This window comes from Fundulus heteroclitus, chromosome 8 (assembly GCF_011125445.2).
Source record: "Fundulus heteroclitus isolate FHET01 chromosome 8, MU-UCD_Fhet_4.1, whole genome shotgun sequence".
NCBI classification, from domain to species: domain Eukaryota; kingdom Metazoa; phylum Chordata; class Actinopteri; order Cyprinodontiformes; family Fundulidae; genus Fundulus; species Fundulus heteroclitus.
In genome coordinates this window covers 34,693,254-34,708,650 of record NC_046368.1, presented here as the reverse complement: position 1 = coordinate 34,708,650, position 15,397 = coordinate 34,693,254, and the positions used below count along the sequence as shown (strand labels likewise).

General features: G+C 43.1%; 1 long non-coding RNA gene across 1 annotated transcript; it reads right to left on the bottom strand.

The window, feature by feature from the left end:
* Positions 1-11,938: 11,938 nt before the first annotated feature.
* Positions 11,939-12,719, bottom strand: LOC118563993. The gene is made up of 3 exons (XR_004931584.1): positions 12,527-12,719; positions 12,326-12,415; positions 11,939-12,141 (listed from the first exon to the last, which is right to left on the bottom strand). It is a non-coding gene; the product is annotated as an uncharacterized LOC118563993 (long non-coding RNA).
* Between the last annotated feature and the right edge of the window lie 2,678 nt (positions 12,720-15,397).

The following is a 15,397-nucleotide window of genomic DNA, read 5'->3' as shown; positions in this document are numbered from 1 at the left end:
AGCCATTGGTGAGCTAAATGATCACTCTCGCCTTTAAACGACACGCTACAGTTTCAACAACAAGTTACAAATGTTTTAAATGAAATCACGCAAATGGTTAACGACCTTCAAAATATACCTGTTCAGCATGGGGTGGGGGTTGCCGATTTAAATCCAGGTAATTCACCGGATAGACAACAGGGTCATACGCACTCAGGTTCGAATTATGAGTGTTTATTATCACTAGAACAAGCGGTCCATCAATTAAACGTTTCTGTCTCTAAAACATTTACCTCTAATCCTACAAGCGATCAATTTCCGCAGCAGCAGCAGCAGCAAGGGGGTCGTTTAAATTAAAGTGTAGTCGAAAGCGGTGAACATAATCGGTCTGGTTCTTCTAATACTGTTTTGCAAAATCCTTCATCCAGTTCGCCTCAACAGCCATGCTTGACCGCACCTGTCGTTCCCTTGCCCAACCCAGAGGATCAGCCCTGCACGAGTCAGCTGTTAACCCCTGCATTCAGCGTGAACGTTTCAATGTTACAGAAATAAGACGTCCTTTCAGCTTGACAGCTTCATTACCCGGTGAAATTCCTAATCCCGCCGAATTTTACACACAGGTTTATAATCTTTTTTTTTTCTATTGTGATTCCTGAAGGGAGAATTTCAAATGATATGGACACTACAATGGGATAGTAAAGGAAGAACAAGAAGAGAGAGGGAAGAAAAGAGAAGAGGTGAAAGAAAGAAGAGATAAAAGGGAGAGAGTGATAAAACGTTCTCCGCCTGATCAATCACCTGGAAAGAGAGATGCAAAAAGAACAGCACAACCAACAGACATAAAGCAACAGATACAATCGAATAACACCTAGATGCCATTGCTAAATCATATGTATTATTATTTAAGCTGACATTTGTAATGTGATACCTGAAAAAAGAAAGTGAAAGAACATAAATAAATAAATAAATTACAGGCTTTCTGTATATTAGTGAACACTTAATACCTGGAACCCTGCACCTAACCCCGGACTCCCAAAGGGGCCCCTAAAGCAGGGCGCCCAGGAGGGGCCGACACAGGATATCTGCAACCTCCCCCAAGGAAAGAGGAGAGATGACCCCGAGGAAATCCCCCAGCCACCGCAATGGCGACGCCCCCAAGAGCCACGGGGACGAACCCGTGGGCTCCACCGGCAGCCAGCCCCGCTGAGGTGGTCCCGGCCATGGGCCCTGGAGGCCATAGCCCCAGGGGCACCCCGAAGCAGCCGCCGGGAGTGGGCGGCGCACGCCCGGGAACCCGCCCCAAACTCGAGGCCCACCAATGCGCCAGAGGGCCAAGGCGCCTGCCAGCACAGCGGAGGAGGGCAGGACGAGGGGGGATGGGCTCCGCACCTAGCGGAGACTTGAGATGTTCTTGGGAGAGGGAGCAGACCACACCCATACCTGGAAAAAAAAAAAAAAGGAAAACTCATTCACATCATCCCTCCCTTGTGCCCCACTCACCACACACAGATTAAAAAAAAAAGACGATGTACACACATTCCCACATAACACTCGCATCCAACACTGACAGGAGGGGGGGTCACCCCGAATCAACTATACGACTGCTTGTGCCCGACCCCCGCCCCCGCCCCCGGACCAAACGCCCCCCAAACAGGGGGGACCAACACGACCCGTACAGGCCACCCAGCCAGAACCCCCCTCACCCCCTAAATACCTAATAAACACCCTCCCTCCCCCACCTTACCCTAGCCACCCCTGCCCCCCACCCCTCCTGGGGGAGTGGAGGTGTCAGCCCTAGACTCATTGCCGCCATCGGAGTACGGGGGTGTACAAAAGACCCTGATCCTCCCTACGCCCGCTCAGATGTTGTGTTGTTGCATGTTGTTCTCATGTGTGTTTAAACACTGGGAGCGCCGAAGAGGGTGCATGGCACAGCCCACCCCCCTCCGGAAGGAAGCTGGTGCCAGCGTACCCTCTCCAGGCAACTGCCCAGAACCCTCAATGTCTAAGTGCGAGAGGAGGTGAATGGAGCCGTCCGAGGTGAGACTCACACAACATAAGCCCCCCCAGACGTCTCCCCCCCCCCATACCATGGCCTACACGAGTGTGGGTTGCGAAATTGTTTGGAGTGAAAGTGTCTAATATGCATGATAAAATTGGGGAGAGGGATGTCACCAGAATTTGGCAACCTCCAGTAACGCCCCCTCCCCAAGGACCTACATGTGTGGCGGCGTGATGGAGCAGGCAGAGGGAGGAGCCTGGGGATGGGGAGCAAAGGACTGGGAAGCCATCCCAGGGAGCCAGCTCCCCTACTGACTCCAATAGGCACCCCGCTCCCCGAAAGCCCCACCCAGAGAAGGGGGCCTCACCAGCGGCACCACCATAGCCCGGGGGCCAGGAAGAGGCCGCAGGGCCCGCCAGCCAACCACCCACCAGGACCAACACCTCAACCCCCCCAGCCCACCCACCAAGCCTACTGGCTTTACCCACCCCCCCAAAAAAAGTAAATAAATAAATAAGAGGGGAGGACCCTGGCCAGCCAGCCCGCACGAGCCATCCCAAACCCCACCCCCAAGCGAAACCCGCACCGGGAGACGACACGGACCAGGACCGGGACAGGGGGCTGGACACAAGCCCACCAGAACGTCTACCCCCCCCCCCCACCCGTAGATTTAATCCCTCCCCAACACTAACATTCAAACAATTCACCATACATTCGACAGTAGACATCCAGGCTGGGTAAGTCCCTACTCCCCCTCCTTCCCTCTCCCCTCACTAGCAGAGTGCCTATCCAATGAAGGAGAAGAGCATCTGCCCTGAGATGTTAATGACCATGCCCCCCTACCAGCTCAACAGGCCCTGAGGCCCCCCAGCGCACCAGAGGTCCCGTGCAGGGGCGGACACCCGGGCGCGCGCCGGCCCACACCAAAAGCGGCAAACCCCCCGGAACTGGAACCCACAAGGCCCCGCCGGGGCTCCCGGCCCAACCCAGCGCCAGCACAGCTACCAGGTCAGTAACCCACGTCCGTCACCACGCAGCTCCCCAAGAGCGCCGCAAGTGGTTGCTGTAGGCCGCCCGTAGGCCTCCCAAGCCCTTCCCAGATGGGGGCAACAGACCCTGGAGTCAGATCCACCAGGCGCCCCACTCCGTGTGCCCCCAGAGCCCCAGGAACCCCTCCATCCAGCCACTGCACCCTGCAGGAAGCAACCCACCGCCCCCTATTCCACTAAGTGATGGTGTTGATCAGAGGAGCCCAAAGAGACCAATCAGATGTGAATGCAGATGCTGTCTCAAGATTAACATGATCCAACAAAAGATCTCTATACTGGTTGATACTGAGATTTTCTTTACTTTTCCAATTCATGAGGATAGTTTTCTTTGCGATACATAATGCAGTGAAAACCATGTAAACTGGCTTTTTCCACAGGACTTTCCTCAAAATTACCGAGCAAGCAAACTGATGGGGAAGGTGTAATTTTACAGCTCAGGCACTTTGATATGTCCTTACATATCTGTGTCCAGAACCTCTGTACTGGTGTGCAAAACCATAACGCATGAATATAATTATCAGGATGATGTCATATGCAGTGTGGACAGATATTAGATTGTGCCAAACCCATCTTGAATAATCTTTGTCCTGTGTAGTAAGGATTTTGTATTGTATTAGTTGTAAGTTGGTGTTTCTAGTCAATTCTGAGCCCAGAAGTTTTGTTCAAAGGTGACTGATAAATCATTTTCCCATTTCATAATAGGAAGAGATAATGAATCATCTATTTTAGTCAGTGTCCTGTATGATTTAGACAGTAGTTTGGGGCGGGGGGGTGGGGGGGGGTTAAATCTAGGAACTCTAATATATTAGTTGGGATTTGTAAACCACCATTAATATACTTATATTTATTTCTAATTATTGATTTAAGTTGTTCATATTCCAAGAATTTATTTTTACTAATGCCATATTGCATATTTAGTTTAGCAAAATTGATGAACTCGGTTCCGTCAAGTAGATGTTCCAGATATTTAATACCTTTATTCTTCCAGTATGTAAAGTTTATCATTTTGTAGGATATCTGGGTTATTCCAGATAGGTGTACAACTGCATGGAATAAGGGATGACTTTGTCATTTTAAGGAACTCCCACCATGCTGTCAGAGTAAAACTAATGTTGATATTTTTGAAGCATGTATGCCGTTTTATATCTGAGCTAATGAACGGCAAATCTGAAATCATGATATTATTGCACATTTCCTGTTCTATATATAACCAAGGCTCATCTAGATGACTATTTTTTATCCATTTAGAGAATTAGAGAATTGTATTGTAGCCTATTTGCTAAGTAATTATTAGCAATGGAATATTAGTTATGGAAGTTAGGCAAATCTAATCCTCCTCTGTCTTTGGTCTTCTGTATTGTCTTTTAGCTAATACATGGGGGTTTATCTTTCCAGAGAAATTTAGAAATGGCAGAGTCTAGAGATTTAAACCAGTCGGATGATGGTTTATTGGGGATCATTGAAAATAAATAATTAATTCTAGGAAGGACCATCATTTTTATTGAAGCTACCCTACCCATAAGTGAAATTAGAAGCGAATTCCATCTTTTAAGGTCCTCTTCTATCCTGTTTAAAAGTGGGGTGTGGTTAAGTTTAAGTAAATCCGTTAATTTAGACGACACAGTAATACCTAAATATTTAATATTTCCTGATTGCATTTGTAAATCTAGGGAGTTTTCGAGAGAGCAATTAATTGACAGTACCGTGGATTTAGACCAGTTTAAAGAGTAATCTGATACTTTAGAGAAAGATTCTAGTATTCTAATTACTTGTGAAAGAGAATTATTTGAATGCTGGAGATAAAGTAATACATCATCCGCATATAGACTAATCTTATGCTCTATTTTCATGCATTTTATACCTTTTACAGCTTTTGTTTGTCTGATTGTTGATGCTAGAGGTGCTATAAAGATGGCAAAAAGTGATGGAGAAAGAGGGCATCCTTGCCTGGTGCCCCTCTGTAGACAATAACTGGAAGATATTTGATTATTTGTCCTGACACAGGCTGTTGGAAAACTGTATAAAATTTTTAACCAATTTATGAAAAAAATTGCCAAAACTGAATTTATGTAGAGTAGCGAATAAAAATTTCCAGTTTACTCCATCAAATGTGTTTTCTGCGTTTAAAGACTATATATTGGTTTTAATTTTTTTACTGTAGGAATAATCAATTAAATTAAGTAATCTGCATGTATTTGTGGATGACTGCCTTCCTCTGATGAAACCAGTTTGATCTGGATGTATTATGAGAGTTACTTTGTCTAATCTTTTTGCAAAAGCGTTACAGATTATCTTAATATCCACATTAATTAAGGATATGGGACGATAACTGGTGGGCAACATAGGATCTTTGTTTGGCGTGAGCAGAAGGCTGATTCAATTCAATTCAATTACATTTTATTTATATAGCGCCAAATCATGAAACATGTCATCTCAAGGCACTTTACAAAGTCAAGTTCAATCATATTATACAGATTGGGTCAGATTATACAGATTGGTCAAAAATGTCCTATATACGGAAACCAGTTGATTGCATCAAAGTCCCGACAAGCAGCATTCACTCCTGGGGAAGCGTAGCGCCACAGGGAGAATCGTCTGCATTGTACATGGCTTTGCTGCAATCCCTCATACTGAGCAAGAAAATTAGATCCTGATGTCCTCCAGTAGCCTAAGCCTATAGCAGTAAAACTATAAAGGTAGCTCAGAGTAACATGAGCCACTCTAGTAATAAGCTTTGTCAAAAAGGAAGGTTTTAAGATTAGTCTTAAAAGTAGACAGGGTGGTGGCAGAATTCATATTAGCTGGAAATCTGCCTTTTTCCTGTATTTCCTGCAACATTCTGTGGAACGTTAGGGCTAGAATATTCCAGAACTCTTTGTAAAACTCAGTAGGGAATCCATCTGGACCTGGAACCTTTTTATTAGGCATGCTTTTAAGAGCTTCCTGGGTTTCAACTGTTGTCAGCGGGGAATCCAGTGTCATTCTTTGGTTATCTGATAATTTAGGAAGTGTAATTTTATCCAGAAATTGCTTGATATCATTCTCTGATGGATTCATCTGTGGCATATATAAAGATTTGTAGAAATCGCAGAAGGTATTATTTATACACTCCGGTTCACTTACTGTATTACCAGTTGAATCTGTAACTGCAAATATAGTAGTTTTTTTCCTTATTAATTTTAAGCTGATTAGCTAGGAAGCTTCCTGACTTATTGCCATGTTCAAAATTTTCTATTCGAAGTCTTTGTATTAGAAATCTATTTTGCTTTTCAATATAGTGGTCTAGTTCTAATTTTACTTCACGGATTTTACCTAACTTTCCTTCTTCTTGAGAGGATTCTAGTAACTTAAGTTTTTCTTCTAATTGCTGAATCTTTTTGTTTTCTTTTTTCTTTTTATGAGATGAGAAAGAAATTATTTTACCTCTCATCACTGCTTTCCCAGCTTCCCACAATATCGATGCTGATGTACCTGGTTGATCATTGTATTCCAAGTATGAAGCTCACTGTTCTTTGATGAATTTTATAAATTCTTCATCTTTAAGCAGTGATGTATTAAATCTCCAGCTTTTGTTTTGTGGGATTAATTTTTTATTAATTAAGGTGAGAGTAACAGGAGCGTGATCACTGATAGCAATAGGATGAATAACCGTCTCTGAAACTTCCGACAGCAGTGAGCTGCTTATTAGAAAGTAGTCCAGACAAGAGTACGAATGGTGAACATTTGAGAAAAAAGTATATTCTTTACTATTAGGATGAAGAGAACGCCATGCATCGCAAAGACCAAAATCACTCATGTATTGTTTGACTACACTTACTGACTGCCAACTACGCTGAGTCCCTGTTGTATTCAACCTATCGATATCGTTATTTAAACCAAAGTTGAAGTCACCTCCTATAATTGGTGAACAATCCCCGTGTTTTGAAAGTGCAAGGAAGAATTGGTGGAAAAAAAGGGGTCATCAACATTTGGACCATATATACTGACAATACATAGCTTCTGGTTATGGATAGCTATTTTAATTATTATGTATCTACCTTCAGGATCTATACTTTTGTCTAATATTTTAAAACTAACGTTTTTGTGGATTAAGATTGCTACACCTCTCTGTCTAGAGTTATAGCCGGCCGCAAACACATCAGAGAACTCCTGCATTTGTAGCTGATTTGTGGGTTTCTTGCAATAAGACAACATTTGCCTTTAATCTAGTAAGCTGGTTAATGATCTTCAATTTTTTCTCTCTGGTGCCAGCCCCATGCACATTCCATGTCACAAACTTTACATTCGCCATAGAGAAGTTAGAAGGTGCATGCCCTTGAGAAAATAGTCATACATAGACCCAGATAGCATCATATGATGTGCTTGTGATTGACTGATGATCAGGAAAGAAGCAGACAAATAAGATAGAAATACACAAAGAAATAAAAAAGTGCAAAGAGTAAGAGAGTGTGAAAAAGGATAAACCATAGCCTGTGCCTCGTGTACCCAACCGTGAACAACAATCATACCAACGTGCTCTTGAGCTGTGCGTGTATTTCATTTATCACCGTGTACCGATCTGTGCACCTTTTTTATTTATTTTTTTATTTTATTTTTTTAAGTCATTGAAACATGCTTTAAATCCACCTGTGGTGTAACTAATAAAGCCAAGGGGTGATCTTCTGATTCCTGAACAACTGTTTATTAATATAAAGTCTGTCAACCGATATGGTGGCTTTAATGCCGTACATTATGTATTTCTTCCTGATTGGGAACAGTACTCGCCTGCGATCTAGGATTTCCTTAGGAAACTGATCATTAACACTAAAGTCTGCCCCTCTCAGTTCCCTGCCGCAACTTCTAACAAATTCTTTATCTTTAAGGTTTTTCATCTTCTCACTGAGCTGGTGGACTCTGTTACACATTCAGCGTCACGCAACGATATTATAAAGCTAGATTTAAGCAGGGAAGGATTTTCTCGTCATGCAATCGTTCAGGTAAATGATGATTGTGATTCAATTCTGCCTGCATTTCTGGAATTTCTAGACGAGTTAACAGTCTAATGGAGAATTGCCAGTAACTGAAAACTTGGAAATAGTACTTCAGGTTGTACGAAACCCTCACGGCGGTGAAAAACATAAGGCGATAAAAACGTTGGACTGTAAGCTAATTCATAAAAAACGTTGTCATCTCTATATTGTTGAAAATTGTTTTGCAGCCAGTCTAGCACATCTTTGTAACCCTGCTTTTACAGACGCCCAAGCCATTCATAAAGCCTCGCTGTGGCCACGGACAGCCGGCCTCACTGAGCAAACTCCCGTGACTTTCAGCGATGTGCATAAATTTAAAGAGATAGTCAACAGGAAAATTGTTTTCTTTAAAGACGACAAGGAGGTGATGCTTTGTAAATTCCAGACCGGCTTTTCAGATCGCTCAAATCCTCTTTTTTTGTTTCTGTTCAAAAGCTAATATTGTGGAATAAAAAGTCTCACAGGTTTCACAGGCTCGAGGCACATTTGCGTCTACTGCTTTAACGGTTTCGATAACATTGGCACGCATAACTGTAAGGGTCACTGTTCGGTATGCCTCGACTCAAATTGTACTCTCCAACAATACAGCACTGTACAGTGCATAGATTGTAAACAAATCTGTCACAATTCCGTCTACTTTGCTAAACTCAAAGACCCCACATTGAGACCTAAACTCGGGACGCTCGTAAGTTACTGTGACACAACAAAGTTCTGCCCCATGTGTAAAACTATATTATCTAGCTGCAAGTGGAGAAAGCAAGCCCCACGATTGTTCGACAAAATGCACGGTCTGTCGTCAGAAAGTGCCTCACGGTGCTAATGTAACGGTAAACGAGCATCGGTGCTACATTCAGCCTACCCTGACTGATCCACAACTCCGCGATAAGCTGGTTTTTTATGATTTTGAAACTTTTACAGATGAAACCGGAAAGCACATAGCGTATCTTGTGTGCACAAAAACTTTGTCGGGGGATGTTTGGTATTCTTATGGTTTGAACTGTGTCAGGGATTTTCTGCTCCATTTCAGAAAACCTTGTTACAGAGGTTACACTTTTCTAGCTCACAACAGTTGGGGGTCTGACTCTTACTTGGTTCTGAGTGCAATGGTTCAGCTAGGCATTAAACCGTTCCTGATCACACAGGGAAGTAAAATCCTCTGTTTTACCGAGCCTGATTAGCACTAGCATTACCAGGGTTTTCGACCTCTCCCCTGAAGTCCCAAAAGAGGGTCAAAAGACCCTGAGTCCAAACTGACGACTCTGGTGGCTCAAATTAGCATCCCTTGTTCAATTGTAAATAGGGCCATTGCCTGAGGAATCAGCAGGGGGGGAGGAGAGCCGAACTCACAAAAGCATTCCACACTTCTGTACCTTCTGTCAGGCCAGAAGGTACGTGTGAATAGTCCATGTTGGGGGTGGGTGCGATCTATGATGGTGGGTGCGATCTATGATGGAGGCAGCTCTACAGTAGAAAACTAACCAAATTAGCAACACGGGTTGGCGTTCAAAGTTACTGCAGGGCTATCATTGGATGGGGTTAAATAATAATAATAAAAAAAGACACATTTTACTGTAGGCAACCCGTGTTTTCCTTACAAGTTTTCCTTGAAAATTAAGGAGCTGTTTGCTGATTTCATACATCAGAACACCCAAGAAAACAACTTTTATTTCATTAGATTATAATTGCACTGCATTTAACAAGGTCCCCTTTTTTTACTCTGACCAGTTTCCCTGTATCTAGTGAATATAGCATCCCCCAAAGAATAAAAACAACCAACACTATTACTTTACAACTATTACCCTGCAGTGTGGATAAAACTAAACACTATAATAATAAACAACTGTTTGTTATTAGCAAAGTGCAGCATTTTTGGGATACAAAATCTCTAAAACCATTGTGTATGGTTTATTATGTATGTATGTTATATTATAAATCAACTAGCTGCTTGGGAGTCAGGGTAGAAAAATAAGCCTACTCTGTGCTTCCATCACAAACAAGGTAGTTCTGAAAATTATTTTAAAGAAGGAGATGTTTGTCTGAGTGATACCCTGTCAGTTTAGGCTGATGACCATGTCCTGGTCATGTCTAATTAGGCCCCTCTCTTTCCGATTTCAATCGAACAATAACAAGCTTATTGTTTCAATCGAACAGTAAGTTTTGTGTTGACTAGAATTTAGTAATTAAGCATTTTTTTTTAATCTAGGAATATCAGGCCCTGAATACAAATGCAGTCCACACTTTTTCAGATTTGCCTTTGAAAACCACTTTTTAAACCACAGATACTTTTCTATTCACATTACGATTATGCACTAATTTGTACGAGTAAATGTCATAAAATACCAATGAAATACACTGATGTTTGTAATCATAATTTAACAAAATGCAAAACAATTCAAGTAGTACGAATACCAAATTGTCCAAATTGCCATTGCCTCTTATACGTTTGTATATTTCTCATGCTGGAATTTCAGTCCTCTTGACTTAGACACAAATACTTCTGGTCATTGCTCACAGCTGTACCTGGCAGTTAGTAGGGAGTTAAGCTTCCCCCTTCCTTTTGTGCACCAGTAATGGCCTTATTTACAGAACAAAAGCACCGGTTCACAACTGCTTATAGGATGCTAATTAAAATCCTTCAGGTCAGTCGACCCGTCTCTGGGCTCCAAAGGTAGAAATGTTAAATGACCCTTCTCTGGTAATTCTAGTGTTAAGGCCTGAAATTCATCGACAGTCTTTCGTTCCTTACTATGAAACTCAGTCAAATGCCAAAAGCATTAGGCTTCACTGATCACTGTAAAGGTTTTTTCCCCTCACTTGTTCTCCTCTGAGAACACTTTAAACTACGTGGGGCCACTTCCTCCTCCCACCTTCTACGCGATGGAGCACATGAATCCCGCCGAACAGGAATGTCTTTCCATTTGGTACAGCGAAGCCTGTAAGCAGTCCTTTGACTTTCAGAAAGAAGCTCTTTATTATTGTCAAAATGATGTGGAGATTCTTTTCAGGGCTTGTGTGAAATTCAGAGAAGAGTTCTTTAAAGAGACAAACGTGGATCCTTTAAAGTCACATCAAATTTCCTCCCCCCTAACACACTAGCCATTCCGTCCCCGGTGGATTATCGGTGCAAGACTTTTTCGGACGCGCCCATTCGATGGATGGAGTGGATAGCTGCTGAACGGGGCATTTTAATTCAACTTGCGCTCAATAAAGGAGAAATGAAAGTCGTGCCTTATTATGTGGATGGATATGCAGAGGTTCAAGGGGTCAAAACTGTGTTTGAGTTCAACGGATGCTTCTACCATGGCTGTCCCACTTGCTTTCCAGCTGACCAGACGTGTCCTCTCAGAGGAGTTTGTTTTGAAGCGTTCCACTCAGCTACCATGGAGGGAGCCAGGCTATTGCAATCAGTTTACGGGGTGCACCTGGAGGTTATGTGAGAACACCGTTTGAATCTGATGAAGGCTTCGCACTCGGGTCTCAAAAGGTTTCTGGATTGTTTCAGCGCACCGGAGCCTCTTTCCCCACAAGATGCTCTGTTTGGGGGCCGAACTTGTGCTCTCAGGCTGAGGTACACGGCTGGGGAGGAGGAATCAGTGCACTATGTTGACTTTACTCCCCTGTACCCGTACGTGAATGCAAACTGCAGAGATTTGCAAAGATTTTGACGACCCCCGTGGCTACTTTGGGCTTATTAGGGCGACGGTGTTTCCTCCGCGTGGTCTGTTTTTTCCCATTTTGCCGTACAGGACCTCTACCGGTAAACTGGTGTTCACACTGTGCTGGGCTTGCGCCGAAATGAACTACCAGGTAGGTCCCTGCACCCACTCTGACCAGGAGAGAGCATTAACAGGTATATGGGTAAGTGTGGAATTCTGAAAAGCTTGAAATCATTTGGCATTTTGAGAAACAAAGCAGTTCAATCTTTAATCCATATATCCACACTTTTCTCAAAGGTGAGCAGGAAGCTTCAGGTTTCCCGGCTGAAGCGACGGATCTCCCCTGACTGCATGTCACTGCTGAAATCTCAGGACTGATGAACGTAGGCTTCTGAGAATGGGCCTCCTCTTGTGTTTTATTCTGGCACAGCAGTTGACTGATGCTACTGCAAATTAAAGTAAGCAGACAGAGACAGAGTTTTAAAACGGGGTAATACAAGAAAAGAAAAAGATAACAGAAAAGAATAAATAAAAAAACAGGCTAAAGGCTGCACCGGGATTACAACTGCGGCCCTCCCATTCCGGTGCCAATGTGTTACCATCAGCACCACGAACTCATTGTTAACTCACCAGGGTGCTGAGAAGATGAGGCAGGGCGAGACAGATCTTGTGCTGGTGCTGGCTCAGTGTCAATATTTTCGTGTACAGACTGAATTGTTACTGTAGAAATAATAAGCAGACAGAGACAGAGTTTTAAACGGGGTAATAGAAGAAGAATAAAAATAAATAAATAATAAAAATAAAAATAGCATAGAACAGTTGCTGACTTACCGTCCGGCTGGCTAAATGTATCGGGGGGAGGCAGTATTTTGGCCGTAAAGACTGCTTGAGCGAGAATGTCTCGGTGGGTTGTTACTGCGGATAAATAAGCAAATACACTAAATGAACCAGGCAAATTCAGAAATATACCATCAGGGTTAGTTTCAGACTTATAATAGTTAACTTAAGTGCTGCGGGAAGCGTTGTCCCCTGATTAGCATTTCGAGGGAGGCCGTCTGACGTGGCGAGCTGGGGAGCTGGCACTTCCTCGGAGAAGCGAGTGTGTTGCGCTGGTGTCTCTGGAGAACTTATTAAAATAACTGACAACCATAGCCCCCTCCAGCAGAAATAAAACACAGTTAAAAATACCTTAAAAAGCGGTTAAAGCTTACAGATATCTGTAAGCCACGTGTTGCCTTGTGGGTACACTTAGCTTTACCTCCGAATTCACGCTAAACACTTAAAACAGCAGAACAGAAGGAAGGTGGGACTTCTGCCGGAAGTGGAAGGCGGGACTTCTGGCTGTCACTTTTGAAATGTGGGCGTGGTTTCGAGTTTGATTGAAGGGTACTCTATATTTTTTTTGGCACCTTAACTCCCGGTCTAACTCAGTCAGACCTTAAAACACAGTGAAAATACATTAAAAGTAAACCAAACTTTAAACCCCGCTAGGGGGTAGCTTTGCCGAAGCATCTGCCATCTTAGCTTCAGGCCTGTTTGTGAATAACAGCCTTTTCCTACCTCAGAGCTATTTAGCCAGAATGCAGTGTTGGAACCAATAGAATTTCTAATGAACTGTGAATTGTTTACAAATTGCCACCTCTACAGTTAATCCATTTTGACAGATTTTTATTTTCATTTATTTTCTATTTTTCATGTTTTATGTAATATCGAGTCGTGTTTTTAGTACTGTCATTAAACATAATAATTACTGTAACAGAGAATTATCAGTTTAATAAACAACAGCTACTTCAATCGCAGTTGTTTGTGCTTATTTTGAAACAGCAATTGAATTGTCTCCAATACTTATCAGATTCTATCCTTTTGAGTTAATAACTGAATATACTGAGACATTTTCATTGGCTTATGGCGAATGACTAATGGTTAAAACTCCAAATGCAATTATAATTAAAGTTGTCAACGTTTGCTGTGTCTAACCCAGTCAACCAATTGTTAGTGGTAATAATTGCAGGCTCATAGCCTATGATCATGACCATTTGAAATAATTTTCGTTATAGCTATCCTTTGAGTTTGAATGATATGTTATAAATTATAATTGCCAATTATAATTAGTAATAATATTTATAATCAAACAGCTATAATTGCATAACACTCCGGTGTCTGATGACGCAGAGACAAACTGCAGACTTCGCTCCGTTTGGAGTTGAGCACTTGTGGGTCACCGAACTCCATTCGGACCCACGGACAGAGAAAGAGCATGTTCTTCCCCAGTGCGGCTGATGAATAGTGGTAAATGAAAAAGATGAATCTGGGGAGCTTTGTACTAGCAGTGTTGGCACCCTGCTATGATTGGGGCAGTTCCTTAATGCCTGTAAAAGTCTCCCAATTCATGTGGCTTTCAACTTACAGTCTGATTTTATCCCATCTTGTGATGTTCTTGGCACTGGCGCTGATTTTTCTACACTCTGCACACCTGTTCCTCTCTGCCCTGCTCACAATTATCCTTTACTGGCTTCAGCTGTTTTCCCCTCCATATAAGCCCCGTCCAAATCAGCTTCCAGTGCCAGATCGTCTCATAGCTTGCTAGCGAGTACCTTCCAGCGTTTTTCCCTGTTCTGTCTGCTAACCCGTACCTGACCTGTTCTGCCTTGACCACCGAGAGTGCCTAACCCCTTATCTGATTCTGTCTACCCACGTCTGGAAACCTGACCCGGCCCGTCCCTGGATTTCTGCATCTGCCTTCGCCTTGGATTTCTTGCCTGTGAACCTGACCTGTCTGACCGTGAGTTTTTCGAATCTGCCTAACCCCTGACGTCTGTGTATCTGCTAGTTTTTTGGACCTTGGATTGGACCTGGACCTGCCTTCTGGATTTCCCCTCTTGTACCTCTGCCTGGATTTGGCTCACTGGACTTTGCCCCACAGACCATCACCCGTCAAAGACCCCAGTGGACAGTCAGCCGCTCAACGGCTCAAACCCCCGCAAGCCCCTTCCTGCCGAGCCGGTCCCCGAGCTCACAAACCCTCTAACAGGTTAGTGTTTCAGATTACCTCTTTTCCCTTTTTCCTCCCTGACTGATCACTAACCTGTTGTCTCCGTCTCAGGGGGTTACCGGCTCGAGAGCTACCCGCGCGCTCCACGCGCAGCGCATGCACAGTCAAAATAAAGCCTGTTACCAACCACTGACCTGTGCTGTGTCGAATCTTGGGTCCTACGTTATCGTTCGTTACACATCTGGCTCAAAGCAACTCATAATCCTGCACAAATCTGCCACTTGTTGTTTAAAATATGCCAAATACATATAGAGCTGTGTACTGCCTGTCAGCAAGTCAGAATCCTTCACAACAATGGTGACGTTGATCCGCATTGTGCATCCATATTGGGAGGAAGAGTTGGTGTAAAACAGCTAACTTTCAACTGCTTTTTCTCCTTTGTACCTCAATGTATCGGAGCAGGTGAACTTGTAAAAAAATAAACAAGCAAAGAGCGTCTGAACCAACAGTAAGGCCAGGCAAGGCAAATTTATTTATATAGCACATTTTAGTACAGAGAAAATGCAAAGTGCTTTACATGATTGAAATATAGGAAAATACAACATAATAAAAACAAGTTGGAATAAAATGTAGAAACAAAATAAAACATGGGAAATAAAAATTAAAAGCAAACAAGTGAAAACAGTTGGAATACAAAGTAAACTAATTAT